This window comes from Monodelphis domestica, chromosome 4, assembly GCF_027887165.1.
Source record: "Monodelphis domestica isolate mMonDom1 chromosome 4, mMonDom1.pri, whole genome shotgun sequence".
NCBI classification, from domain to species: domain Eukaryota; kingdom Metazoa; phylum Chordata; class Mammalia; order Didelphimorphia; family Didelphidae; genus Monodelphis; species Monodelphis domestica.
In genome coordinates, this window is record NC_077230.1 from 68072951 (window position 1) to 68088531 (window position 15581).

The window sequence follows — 15581 nt, forward strand, 5'->3', positions numbered from 1 at the left end:
CCCAAATCAAAATAGGTAAGAAGGAGGAGAAATTGGGTGGTAAATGATGTAAGCTTGGCAGTCCAATTTAGCATATTTGATATTTGAAATAGTGATCCATTCATGAACATATGAATATGCTAAAATATTCAGTGTCTAAATAAACCACAGTAGGCTTGAGAGAAATTGGGCAATAAGCAATGAAAACTAGAGTGAATCGAAAATAAATTGTGCTCTCTCTACCTGCTATTCTTCCTGATCTCCTAGAGTTATGCTGGAATACCTGCGGGAACACGGGCTGATGGGAAACTGGCTGCTTTTACATGTAATTTCTGAATCAGCAGAGCCATGGTCAGTGATTTTGGCATGCTCTATGGGCAACTGCCACAGAATTAATTAGATCCGCTTTGCTGTTAGCTACTTGGATGGTCAAACAATGCACGAACCAGGCCTAATAGTCATTTCAGTTGCATGAGCACGGTCTCTGAATGTTTGCTGTAGCAGATGCTGGGAACTTATTAGCCTGTTGTATGATAAGGAATAAGGAAAAAGGAAGTGGGAGCCGGTAGCCAGGGCGCTCCCAAACACTGGTGAGAAAGATGAAAAGGAGTCGTGGAGGCAGACAATGAATCGTTGTCTCCTTGCTTTCATCACTGGTCCAATGTAGCCTTAGTTTTCCACAACAAGAGCAGTGTCAACTAAAGCAACAATGGCCTGGTAGCTTGTTAGGTTAACAACCATTCCGTTTAGGGCCTTTCAGGAAGTAAGAAAGCATAAACTGAAGGGAAGTCAGTTTCTTTTCAGGAAACTCCCCCTCCTTACCTCATTGAGCTGCTTTCCCAACGCCCCAACTCCTGTCCTCACACAAGGTGGCTTTAACGTATGTGTGGAGAGTCCCTCAGACACATTTCCCAAACTTACTCATTTCTCAAGATCTCCTCCTCCACACCATTTCAGCTAGGCACCTTTGATCTTGCCAACATCCAAATGCCCACCTCTGATCCCAATCTGCTGCTGTTCTAAACCTCACTCTTCGTCTCCACTATGACCTCAATTCCCTGTACTTCCCAGGCTGTTACCCCGCACTCTCCTCTCCTCCTCATCCTGACCCCTTAGTGCACCAGTTCATCAACACACTGTCCTCTTTGGTTGATTCTCTCTCTTATCTTTATCACTGATCTGGTCCTGCCAAGATTCAGCCCTGAATTACTCTCACCATCTTCTGCCTTTTCTCCTGCCCACGTGATGCCTAGCAAAGCCAGGGGGAAAAAAATCAAGAAACCAAACTGATTGGCTGTAAGATCATGTTGCATAATATCAATTGGTGCCAAAGAATCCTTTTACACTTTCCTAACTGACTCACTATCCCACTCACCACAGTGGCTTTTCCAAACATTTTTACCCTCCTCAAATCCCCATAATTCTCTTTCCTTAAATCTTGGCTTAGTACCTTACCCTATGTTGTACTAGAAAAATTGAAGACCCTCACCAAGAGCTTCCTCTTCTCCCTTCCTCCTCAATTTGTATCTTCCAGATGCCTTCTGTTACTATGTGCTCTTTCATCTCATCTCAATTGAAGAGGGGACACTTTCTCCAGCTAAGGCAAACTGCAAGTACAAGAAATTGCCTCCCATCCGGATGGCTTCTTCTATTGTCCCCCACTCTCTTACTTATCTTCAATTTCTACTGGTCTAGTGACTGCTTCCTTATTGCCTAGGATGCCCCAGGCATCTCTTAATCTCAAAAACCTCCCACTTGATATGTCTATCTCTGGTAGCTAGCACCCCTTATCTCTCTTCCCTTTCCTGGCTAAACTCTCTGAGGCCATCTATGATAGGGGCCTCCACTTCCTTTCCTTTCTTTCTAAATTTCTACAGTCTGGCTTCCAACCTCATGGTTCAACTAAACTGCTCTTCCAAAGTTAACAATCTCTTAAGTGACAAACCTGAAGGTCTTTTCCCCTCAATTTTCATCCTTCTTGACATCTTTGTAGTCTTTGATACTATCAATCACTTTTTTCTCCTTGATGTTCTTTTCTCTACATTTTTAGGACCCTACTCTTGTTGCTCTTTCTCAATCTCCTCTGCTAGATTCAGTTGATAGCCATTAACTGTGGATATACCACAGGGCTATCTCCTAAGCCCTTTTCTTCTATACAATTTTACTCTGTCATTTCATCACTATTCATGGATTCAGTTATCTCCATCATATCCAGATCTCTATGCAATATCAATATGCTGATTGATTCTCATGCTGATGATTCTCAAATCTATTTATCTCTGCTATACTCCAGTCTTGCCTTAGACATCTCAAATGAGATATCTTAAAGATAATGCAAATTCTACATGTCCAAAACTGGACTATTTCCTTGCCTCACCAAAATCTTCCCTCTTCCTAACTTCCCACAACATTTGAGGGTACCATCTTCTTCTTCACCCAGGTTGTGGCAACCTAAGTGCCATCCTTGACTCCTCTTTTTCTCAGCCCCCCCCACCCCCCATCCAAGCCAGGACTTAATTTGTAGCATGTCACATATACCTTCTTCTCTCCTTTAACACTGTCATCATGATGGTGCAAGCCTTCATTACCTCACATCTGGACTGTTGCAATAATCTGTTGGTCTCATCCCATGCTCCTCCTTCTAAGTCCACCTTTCACTTAGTTGTCATTGACTTTCCTAAAGCACAAGTTTGACTATGTCACTCCCCTCCTCAATTATCACCTACAGCATCAAATATAAAATTGTTTGGTGCTTAAAGCCCTTTGTGACTTATACTTCTCTTCCCCCTCCCCTTTTCAGTCTTTTAACAGCTTAGGTATACTTTGAGATCCACTGTCACTGGCCTCTTTGCTGTTCGACAGTACATTTCATCTCCAGACTCTAGACATTTTCTCAAGCTTAAAATTCTCTCCTTCACTATCTTCATTCACTCCTTGCTTCCTTGGCATCCCTTAAGAATAAACTAAAATTCTACTTTCTACAGGAATCCTTTCCTGACCTTTAATTTAATTCTAGTGCCTTCTCTCTGTTGATTATCTCTAGTTTATACTGTATAGTACAAAAGTGAAGTTATATTTTAATTCTATTTTGTTAAATTTAATTGTGGTTATACTCTGAATATGTATATAGGTGGTTGACAGGGATTTAATTTCTAAATCCCAAAAATGAATTAGTAAAGTAAATGGAATTTATGATAGTTTATTTACAGTAGAGGGAAGATATTAAGGGGAGAGAGAGGAGAGAAAGGAGAGAGAGAGAGAGAGAGAGAGAGAGAGAGAGAGAGAGAGAGAGAGAGAGAGAGAGAGAGAGAGAGAGAGAGAGAGATTGAGCGAGAGAGAGATTGAGCGAGAGAGATTGAGCTCTGGCTTCCTCTGATACCAGTTAGAAATTCTAAGCCCCAGACAGGGGAAAAATGTCTCAAGATGATGGACCTTTCCTGGAGGCTTTATGCCTCCAGAAAGGTGGGGTCACTAAGTCAGCCTTTCACTGACCAACGGTGACTATTTAAAAGGAAAGCAGTCTGAGGCCTCCTGCATAAGTTCCTCCAGGGGTCCAGTTCCTCCAGTCCAACTCAGAGTCAGAGATCTCCCATTCTTTCCCTTCCATGGTCCTCTTTTTAAAGATCTTTTTCTCTTGTGTCACCTCCCCTAAATTTCATTTCTACCAATCACAGCAGATGCTCTGCTCTAGGACTGCCCAGAAGGCAATTAGTTGATTCTAATTCCTTACCCACTATCCCATACCTGGGTCACAGATCTTCCACCTCATGATTAAGTGGGAGATTTACACTCTTAGTGATCAGATCTAACAAGGGTAGATCTTCCCACTCAACTTTAAGTACCGTGCTTACCTTTTAGGGGATCAAGTCTAAAAAGAGACAGAGGATTACAATTTAATCTTCACAATCAAGGAAGAGCTAAGTATCTTCATTGTTACAATCAGGAGATAGCTAAATCCAATCTTCACAATTTTTAAGACTTAGTCAAGGGGCAACTAGGTAGCACTGAGGATAGAGCACAAAGCCTGGAGTCAGGAAGACCTGGATATAAATCTGGCCTAGGACACTTCTTAGGTAACTCAGAGCAAGTCACTTAATCCAGTTTGCCTAGTCCTTGCCCTCCTGTCTTAAGAGTTCTTATTAAGAAAGTAAGGATTTAAAAAAAAATAGTCAAGCTGGTATAGGTTAATACTCTCCCACACTGTGAGTCTAAATTCCTTACCCGTGTAACTTTATTCTTCAACTACATTCTGGAGAAACTTGCCTAAAGGTCAACCTTTTGTCTCCTAACTTTTCAGTTGTTGTTCAGTCATGTCTGACTCTTCATGATGCCATTTGGGGGCTTCTTGGCAAAGATACTGCAGAGGTTTGCTATTTCCTTCTCCAGCTCATTTTACAGATGAAGAAACTAAGGTAAACAAGGGTTAAGTGGCTTTCCCAGGGTCACAAAGTTCATACTATTAGGACACATCACTGCCACCTAACTGCCCCAATATCTAGCTTGTAACTACCTCCAGACCCTTTACTCAGGTAGCCTATGTCATTGGAGTCTTAATTCTATTATTTTAATTTGTATCTCCATCTGTTTACAGCTCCACTGTGTAACCTTACTGAGCCCCCATTTAAGTCAAATGCAAATTCCTTGATAACCTCACCCACTATCCCCTCAACTCAAATTCAAGTTGATTGAACAGGAGGAAGCTACTGCAGACTACTCCCATTATCTGTAGCCTAATCCTTTCACTTTGAGGTTTATAGCCATCTCCCAAGAACAGAGGTTCTCAACCTTTCTAATTCCGTGACCCCAAAATACAGTTCCTCATGTTGCGGTGACCCCAAACCAAAAAATTATTTTGGTGGCTACTTCAAAACTGTAATTTTGCTAGTTATGATTAGGAATGTAAATACTTGATATGCATTATGTATTTCCATTGCTACAAATCAAACATAATTTAAACATAGTGATTAATCACAAAAACAATATTTAATTATATGTTGAGAAATATTAATCCAGCAGGAGGCAGCCTGAGCCCTGGGGTGGGAGGTAAGTCCTGCCTGGGGAGGGGGTCCACAGACGCTGCCTTCTTCTTCCTGTCGTCTCCCTCCAGCTCAAGCTGAGGCTTCACTTTGCTGGGGTTACTCTGCTCAGTTATCCACTCCAGGAGTTATCTGCTCCAGGATTTGTTCTTAACCCCTCTGGAGCCAGCGCCCGGGTGCTCTCTCTGGGTCTCTGTTTGAATCTGGTCTCCAGGCAACAGGGTAAATCCATTGCCCCTCATAGGGGGAGGGCTGCTGATAGGTAACTAATATTAGTACAATGTGTGGGCAGCAGGGTCCCTGTTCTTTCTGAGATCTTGCTGTAAAGTAGCCCGATTTCTCAGCGGCTAAAGCCATGGTGAAATATGTATTTTCCGATGGCTTTAGGCAACTCCTGTGTTTTGGTCGTTCAACCTCCCCCTCCCCCAGGGTCACGACCCACAGGTTGAGAATCGCTGCCCAAGAAGGAAGTAACGGAAAGGGCAGAGAAGGCTCTTAACCCACATCTTCAGTCTTCATTAAAATGTCTATCTGCCAAACCAGACAGTCAATTGCCAGGAGAGGTCCAACAGATGAGAAACACATCTAGATTTAAAAGACATAATCAGCCTTCACTTAGGGATCTTTAGTCATTGAGGCCACTGACCTAATTTATGGGTTACTATTAGTTTTAACTAATGAGCTGATCACACTCAGAACCCTGTCCCTCAGTTTACATTAATTTTCAAATGTAACAATAGCCTGATTGTATATAGTTGTTTACACGTTTCCCCCATTAGCCTATAGCTCAGGGACTGATTTTTGCTTTTCTTTGCATCCTCAAAGTTTAGCACAGTGCCTGGCATTTAGAATAAATATTTGTTGATGAACTAACTGGACTTCCCCACTCCCTCTACCTCCCCAAACAGAATGAAGGTAATATCATTGTGCAGGAAATTAAACATGGCCTTGATACCTCTTCAGAGGATGTGGCCTGGGGTGAGATGCAAATCAGTGGAAGACAGACAGAGAGCAGAATTACAAGCATACTCCCACTGGGAATTCAACTCAAATCAATAAACAGGTATTAGAGATTTATGGGCAAAAATGTATGCTAAATGTTATTACTACAAATACAGAAACAGTGGTTTCCTTCCCTTAAGGAACTTGCATGCTTTGAGGAAAGAGGGAAAAGAATGGGAAAAAAAGATATGTATATATGCTATAAACAATGAGGAGCCTAAGTAAAGGTTTCCTGAGGTGATGCATGAGCTGAGCCCTGACTGCAGCTGGGGTGAGAAGGTGTATAACAGAGCTCTGTGGGACCACTCCATGCAAAAGCAGAGATAGGAGAGAGATTATCAAGTTTGGGCAACATTAAATTGGTCAACTTGGCTTGAAAATGTACTGTATAATGGAGAATGAAATGAAATAAGTCTGGAAAGATAAACTAGAAACAGACTGTGAAGGGCTTTAAAAGCTGAGCTGCGGAGTGTACATTTTATCAAAGAAAAAACAGGGAGTCATGAGCAAAGGAATGAGCTGCTCCAACTTATTCTTTCAGACTATCATTTTGGCAGCTTGAGCATCATTGGCAGCTGGAGAGAGAAGAGACTGGGGGCACAGAAACCAATTAGTTGCCTATTGCAACAATCTAGCCAAAGGGGCTTGAACTTCAAGAAAAGCAAATTATTCTAGGGAATTGAACACAGTAATGCAAAGATAGTTTGTCAAAATGATCCATGTGTGTTAATATTTTTAATGTTTAACACAAATGGACAGCAAGGTATTCCTGATGAGTACTATGATGAAATTTCTAAGAAAATTAAAATAAAATTATGTTTTGTTTGCTCCATATTTGCTATGAAGAACTTTCAACTTGATAGCTGTTTATTGAGCCGATTCCCACTAATATTTTCTAACTCCCAGGGCTGTTGATGTCATTGCTGAGAGAAGAGTAAAGGCCTAGGAATGGGAAGAGTTATAGCTGTCACAGTGCCAGTAGGGAAGAGGCACATTCCTAATGGCTTACGTGGTGTTGGTGTGGGTCCCTCAAGTCCTCAATACTTTATCTATGTTCCTGTCCTTATTTGGTGTTTTCAATCTCTATCCTCAGTCTTGTCTTGTACCATTAGACCCCATTTTCCCTCCATGCCATCAATTTCCTGTGGTTTCTGGGCTTTTCTTCTGGATGTTCTCTTGGTTTTAGTTTCATTAAATAACCACAGCACACTAAGACAAGATAAAACACATTTCTGTGAAGTAATAAACAAATGAAAAATGACAACATCCTAAGTGACAGGAAGAAAGATGCTCATAGCCAGGAAAAACACTGGAAAACCATCAGAAAGAAAGTGAGTAGGGCTGAAGATGCTGGGAATACAGATACTATTCTGAGATAATATATGTAAATTGCTTTGCAAATCTAAAGCGCTATGTAAATGTTAGCATTTTATTACATTGTCATTATCATTATCTTATCTAGAGCTTGAACAATCCAATTACCCATTCCTACTAGGATCTTCAGGCCCAGTTCTCAGGAATGTATATGATGGAGAGGCCAGGCTGTATGTAATCCCCTGACAGAAAAAATCCCTGAAAAAAATTCACTTCATTTTAAAGAATAAAGCACAAGGCCCAAAAGGCTCTCTGAACATGTAGCTAATGATAATTTGGAAAATTTTAAACTTGGGTATTGAGAGCAAAAGCACAAAATAATCATATCTGACATCTTCAGATTTTTTAAAAAAAGAAAATACTGTCTTAAACGCTCAGTACTTTAGAAATGCTTCCCCCTCAAATTTTCTTATTGAAAAGGGGGGTTCACTTTTGTAGAGAAGATTCGTCAAGAAAATTAGGACTTTAAAGTCAGTTTTGTCTTTTAAAATAGTATTTTACCATTTTTCGTGAATTTTAGGGTTTATGATTTAGTTAGTTCACTGAATTCAGAAAATAGCACACATCAATCATAGCACAAGTTGCTATTAGATCTCAAATCAGGTGACAACATTGTATCTTAGTATAATAATATTGTCATATTTCAGTGGAACTCTAATCCCATTCCTGGGTATCCCCCCTGCAAGGGTATAGTTTGAACTCATCTACAATTTCTAATCCTGTGCCACCCTTGTTCACATCCTATCATAAATCCTCTAGAAGGAGTCCATAAAAGGTGGGGCCCTTCCTTTTAGGTCTCTTCACATTAAGAGGATAGCAATTGAGCAAAGGGCTGTCAATCTATTACCTCTCCCTTGTCCACATCCTTTTCTCTCTCACTCTCTATCTCTTTGTATGTATGTGTGTGTATATATATACATTTGTACTCCAGAAAATTCAATGTGATCATGTGATCCATGTAGTCCATGTGGTCCATGTGGTCCATGTGATCACAACAGGTCTTATTTCACTGACGTAGACAGAAGCTAAATATTTTAGGTATGGCCAAGTGTCTCTTAAGAGTTCTAATTCTTACTTACACTACTGTGTAATTGTACTTTGCCTTAAAAGAACTAGAGGAGGCTCTTCAACTGCATAACCTTCACATCTGGTACAAATGAGAACAGCTAACACCATCTACTAATAAGTGCTGATTCAGATAAAGCGAACACTGAAACAATGATCTGGATAATTCAGGTCTCCAGACTTGTTGAGTTAAGGTTGGGGGTGGGGTTTAAATCCACAGATGGACATCTGATTTGTCAGATAATTTTCCAACTCTCTCATTTGCCTTTATTAAAAAAAAATTGCTAGGGAATTAACACTAACTTGGTGAAACTTTAAGCTAGGCCTTTCTTTCCAAACCTGGCTCCTACTCTGCCCTGTGCAATGATTAAATAGCAAAAAAAATTCTGGGGCTATTTAATCTACCTGCTATCTCATGGTGAATTTTTTTTTCTTTTCCTCTTCCCTCCTAGGAAACAAATTAAATAAATAGGCTCACATCCCATTGTATTGATTGTTATCTTCTTGAGTAATGAAGTAATTTATACATAGTGATAGATTTTAATCTCTTTGGTTCATCTTCAACTAGAGTTTGGAAGGAAAAGTAGAATCTAGTTTGTATGGGAATGTGAAAAATTGAATAACGAAAATAAAAAGAGAAAAAGGTTAAAACAAAGAATGACACTAAGGGGAAACTTGATTAATTAAACATAATATTACTTCTAGCAATTTCTGTAAGCATTGACGTTTTTCTCTAAACCTAGGTCATACCTCAATGTCTGAAAAGCATCCAAGACCCAAAATATTATCTACTCATTGTCTTCTCTTTTGTTTCAGGAATGGCTGCCCAGTTTGTTGCTCATTAGCTTGGCTGAACACATAATGTCCTTCATTTGAAGAGTTTGTCATTACTTTTTTCTTATGAAATTACTTTTTATTTTATATATGTGTATGTGTGTATACAGACGCAAATCACAATGTAAGATACAGTGAGATACTTTCTCCTTCCTCTGGGGAATATCTGATCTTACATTAGGTAAAATGTCTAGTATTTTTCTGGTGGCAATAGAAGCTAGAAGATACCTCTAATAAAATAATTTTCTTCAGGAAATCTCATGTTGCAATAAAAAACCCTAAGCATCAAAATTCAATATAGCTAGGACTTTAAAAAAATTATATTTTGTAAAATTTGCATTTGTCCAAGAAGGCTAAAAGGTAATTTCAGATAACTAGAAAGCAGAGGGAGACAAAACCATTGTGACAGGCATCTTACAATTTCCTCAACTAGTTTTAAATAATAGGATCCAATGGTGATTACAAAACTAGTAAGGGATGGTCCAAAGACCTATTTGATGTTCTTATTCTATTTTTATTTTAAAATATACATGGAAGACATACATTGTAAAAAATCTTGTATGATATAGTCCATTGTAGAATATCATTTGTGAGGAAAACTATTTATTCTCTTCTAAGTTAGGATCATGGATTTAGAGATTTACGAGACTTTGGGAACCTTCTAATCTATTTTACTGTCTCATCTTTCAGGGAAGGAAACTGAGGGTCAGAGAGATTAAGAGACATGGTGAAGGCCACACAAAGTAGGATGCACTCAATATGTGTACTGTATAGATTACCCTCACAAAACTTTTACATAGCCAGGAAAAATCCTTTTTAAGTTCTAAGAACAGAGATAACACCTTGTTATCAAGAGAGGCTGAACAAGGACCTTGGCCAATACAAAAATGCCTGAATAGATCAGATCCCTGACAAAAAGCTGACATTTGCACTGGACTGAATAATGATCACAAAATCCAATGAGAATCTACAGCAATTTCTTCCACCTCAGAACAGCACAGGAGGAAGCCCATGGGCAAAGGAAAAGGAAGTCCTCAGCAAAAACATGTGAAACCTGCAAAGTTCTGTGCCTGAAAACAGCAAGAGTAAATGAAGTCTCCTGAGAAAGTCAGAGTGGTCACAAAAGTCCCAATATGGAGAATTTGGAAGTTTAAAAAAAAGTGTTTCCTTCAGTCTCTGAATCAATACTAAGTATTAGTTCCAAAGCAAAAAAGTAGTAAGGGCTAGCAGTTGGGGTTCAGTGTCACGTATCAAAGAAGTGTCTGAGGCCAAATTTGAACCCAGGATCTCCCATCTCCAGCTCTGATCCATTGAGTCACTTCACTATCCCTATAATGACTCAGAGTCCAAGCAGGGTAGATTAGATTATCTCACCCAAAGGCATAGGAGAAGCTTGTTCTATAATGAAGCACCAATCTGGAAACTAAAGATGGGGAGATGAGTAAATCACAGAAAACATTAACCAGGCTCAAAAATCATTGCAAATGTGGAGATTCCCCCAAAGGACTAACTCTTAACAACTAGGCAGCTAGGTAAGGCAACTACTGGAGTACTAGATCTAGAGCCAAGAAGAACTGAGTTCAAATCCAGTTTGAGACACTTAATAGCTATTATCACTCTGGACAAGTCCTAACCTCTGTGTGCTTCATTTTCCTGATCTATAAAATGAAGATAATAATAGCACCTATCTCCCAGGGTTGTTGTGATGATGAAATGAGAGAATCGTGATGCTTTTATACAGTGGCTGGCACATATTAAACAATATATATCAATGTTAGCTGTTGTTGTTAACTGTAAGGAGAGACACAAAGGGAAAAGTAATTTTCCACAAAGCCTACATGAAAAACCAAAAACCATAATAAATGAAGTGAGATTAAAAACAAAAAAGAAAAATGTAATAAAAAACTCCAGAGGAAAGAATTGGAAAGGGAATGATTACCTTTGAAGACAAACTGGTAAACCTTCCCTAAGAAATGGAATCCTTGAAAACTCAAAAAGACCAAACAGAAATCAATGACTTAAAGAAATTACAAAAAGATTGAAAAAAGAAGAAGAAAATATAAGATATCTGATATAGAAAAGTAATTTAGAAAATTGGTCTAGGAGAGAGAATTTAAGAATTATTGGATTTCCTGAAAATCATGATTAAAAATAAATAATAAACCAAAGAAGTTAGACACTTTATTTCAAGGAATCATAAATAAAAACTGCTTATATCTAGTAGAACCAGAGTGCCAAGACAAGCTAAATTCACCACTAGTTTCCTCAAAGAAATCCCAAAAGGGAGTGTCCAGAATAAAACAATTAAAATCTGGAGCTCCCAGGAAAAAAGGAGAACAGCTGCAAACAGCTATAAAGGAGTTCAAATACCAAAGATCTAGAATCAGACTATATCATAGCAGCTTCTATTAAAAGATGAGAGATCTAGGAATACAAGAATAACTTTCTCAGAAAAGCAAAGTATAACCTTTTATGGGGTGAGTGGGGGAAGAGAGGAAGAATTTTCTACAGAAAATATTCAAGATTTTCTGATGAGTTGAAAAGGAACTCTGAAATATAAACACAGGAGTCCTAAGAAACCTAAAAAGGCAAATTTATTTCAGCAGCTGGAAGCAGCACTGTGATGAGAAAAGAAACATCTCTTCAGAGTTGGCCTCAGGTCTTCCTGATTCCAGGACCGGACCAGTACTCTATCCACTGTGCTACATGGCTGCCCACTTAAAGAAAGTTCAGGGAAAATATGCTTCCTAAATGTGTTTATCATTGAAGAGAACCATTAATGGTGAAGTTCTCTAGCTACTCCTTTTAGTGCATAACATTGTACCAACTATATCAAACCCCAGAATATTGTAAAGTCCTCAAAAAGAGATCTCTAATCATCTTAGAGTTTGGCCTTTCTATACAGGAAAATCTAACAAAGAATAACTTTCCTAAAACACAGGTCTGATCATGTCATCCTCCATTCAATAAACTCTAGTTCAAATACAAAATGCTGTGTTTCACATTCAAAGTCCTTTATAAAACAGCCCCTTCCTACCTTTTCATTTTTCTTACATCTTACTCTTCAAAAGTATTTTTGATCCAGTCGCATTGGTCTCCTGTCTGTCCCACTTCAACTCTTGGCTCCAAAGCATTTTCTCTGGCTGTCTTTTGATGACTCTCTGGTTTCCTTTAAGTCCCAACTAAAAATCCCACCTTCTATAGGAAGCCCTCTGCAATTCACTTAATTCTTCTGCCTTCCCACTCTAATTTTCTATTTATCTCTTATATAGCTTGCCTTTGCATATTGTCTCTTCCATTAGATTGTCAGCTCCTTGATGGTAAGGTCTGTCTTTTATTCTTTTTGTAACCCTAGCACTTAGCATAATGCCTGGAATGTAATAGGAGCTTGATGTTTATTGAACTAAATATGCACGCATGCAGTTGGATATGCAACACAGCAATTGCCTGTATCTAGGTAGATACATACATGTATGTAAATTTGAATAGAAATGGAAAATAAGACAATGGGTTGGACTTCTAATTGAAAAGAAGGAAAAAATAGGCTTGATTCAAGCCTTTTGGAAACTGCAGTTATTGTGATAAGCTTAAGATTTCCTCTGAAACAAAAGTGCAACTTTTTTAATACTGGGATTTTTCTAGTGATCATATATAGTTGCATCTAGGTGGCACAGTAAGTAGAATTTTGGATTTGGAGTCTGAAAGTAGTGGATTCAAATCTGGACTCAGATATATATGAGTTGTGTGAACCTGCGTGTTTTAATTTCCTCATCTATAAAATGGGAATAACAGCATCTAAAGGCTTGGTAAGAATATCTGTAAATTGCTTTGAAAACTTTAAAATGTTTTATAAATATGAACTATTATGATGATGGTGGGATATTAATATACTAATATGATTATGGCAGTCTATAAAGGATTAAAATTGAAGCTCACTCAAAGGGCAATGGATACATGGTTGGCTTGAGAGGGTGACAACACGTTATATAAATGAGATTAAATAGAAGCAAATGATGTTATCAAAGAAATATAATTTTGAAAAAGAAGGCAGACTGGTTAAACAAATAGAGGGAAACCAATGTACCATGTTATTTAGTGTAATACTTTTGATGAAGATAATACAAGGAAGCTTCCCATGAAGCAAATGTATATGGGGGGGGGGGGTGTCAAGGGTCATACAGTAAGTTGCTTCATACATCTTTTTTTTTCCTTTTCGACATTATTTATTTGGTCATTTTCAAACATTATTCCTTGGAAACAAAGATCATTTTCTTTTCCTCCCTCCTGCCCCCATAGCCGCCATGCGATTCCACTGGGTATCATATGTGTCCTTGACTCGAACCCATTTCCATGTTGTTAGTATTTGCATTAGAGTGTTCATTTAGAGTCTTTCCTCATTCGTGTACCTTCCACCCCTGTATTCAAGCAGTTGCTTTTTTTTCAGTGTTTTTACTCCCACAATTTGTTCTCTGCTTGTGGATAGTGTTTTTTAGATCCCTGCAGATTGTTCAGGGACATTGCATTGCCCTAATGGAGAAGTCCATTACATTTGATTGTACCACAGTGTATCAGTCTCTGTGTATAATGATTTCCTGGTTCTGCTCCTCTGACTCTGCATCAATTCCTGGAGGTTGTTCCAGTCTCCATGGAATTCCTCCACTTTATTATGCCTTTGAGCACAATAGTATTCCATCACCAACATATACCACAATTTGTTCAGCCATTCCCCAATTGAAGGGCATCCCCTCATTTTCCAATTTTTGGCCACCACAAAGAGCGCAGCTATGAATATTCTTGTGCAAGTCTTTTTCCTTATTATCTCTTTGGGGTATAAACCCAGAGGTGCTATGGCTGGATCAAAGGGTAGACATTCTTTTATTGCCCTTTGGGCATAGTTCCAAATTGCCCTCCAGAATGGCTGGATCAATTCACAACTCCACCAGCAATGAATTAGTGTCCCCACTTTGCCACATCCCCTCCAGCATTCATTACTTTCCTTTGCTGCCATGTTAGCCAATCTGCTAGGCGTGAGGTGATACCTCGGAGTTGTTTTGATTTGCATCTCTCTGATTATAAGAGATTTAGAGCACTTTTTCATGTGCTTATTAATAGTTTTGATTTCTTTGGCTGAAAACTGCCTGTTCATGTCCCTTGCCCATTTATCAATTAGAGAATGGCTTGATTTTGGGTACAATTGATTTAGCTCTTTATAAATTTGAGTAATTAGACCTTTGTCAGAGGATTTTGTTATGAAAATTATTTCCCAATTTGTTGCTTCCCTTCTCATTTTGGTTACATTGGTTTTGTTTGTACAAAACCTTTTTAATTTGATGTAGTCAAAATTATTTATTTTACATTTTGTGACTCTTTCTATGTCTTGCTTGGTTTTAAAGTCTTTCCCTTCCCAAAGGTCTGACATGTATACTATTCTGTGTTCACCTTTCCTTCTTTATGATCAAGTCATTCACCCATTCTGAGTTTATCTTGGGGTAGGGTGTGAGGGGTTGATTCAAACCTAATCTTTCCCACACTGTCTTCTAGTTTTCCCAGCAGTTTTTGTCAAATAGTGGTTTTTTGTCCCAGAAGCTGGGGTTTTTGGGTTTGTCGTATACTGTCTTGCTGAGGTCACTTACCCCAAGTCTATTCCACTGATCATCCTTTCTGTCTCTTAGCCAGTACCAAATTGTTTTGATGACCGCTGCTTTATAATAGAGTTTGAGATCTGGGACTGCAAGGCCCCCTTGCTTTGTATTTGTTTTAATTATTTCTCTGGATATCCTTGATCCTTTGTTCTTCCAAATAAACTTTGTTATGGTTTTTTCTAAGTCAGTAAAAATTTTTTTTGGAAGTTCAATGGGTACAGCACTAAATAGATAAATAAGCTTGGGTAGGATGGTCATTTTTATTATTTTGGCTCATCCTATCCATGAGCAGTTAATGTTTTTCCAATTGCTCAAGTCTAGTTTTAGTTGTGTGGAGAGTGTTTTGTAGTTGTGTTCATATATTTCCTGTGTTTGTCTCGGGAGATAGATTCCTAAGTATTTTATTTTGTCTAAGGTGGTTTTGAATGGGATTTCTCTAATTCTTGTTGCTGAGCTGTGTTGGAAATATATAGAAATGCTGATGACTTATGCGGGTTTATTTTGTAACCTGCAATTTTGCTAAAGTTGTTGATTATTTTGATTAGCTTTTTGGTTGATTCTCTAGGATTCTTTAAGTAGACCATCATGTCATCCACAAAGAGTGATAACTTGGTCTCCTCCTTGCCTATTTTGATGCCTTCAATTTCTT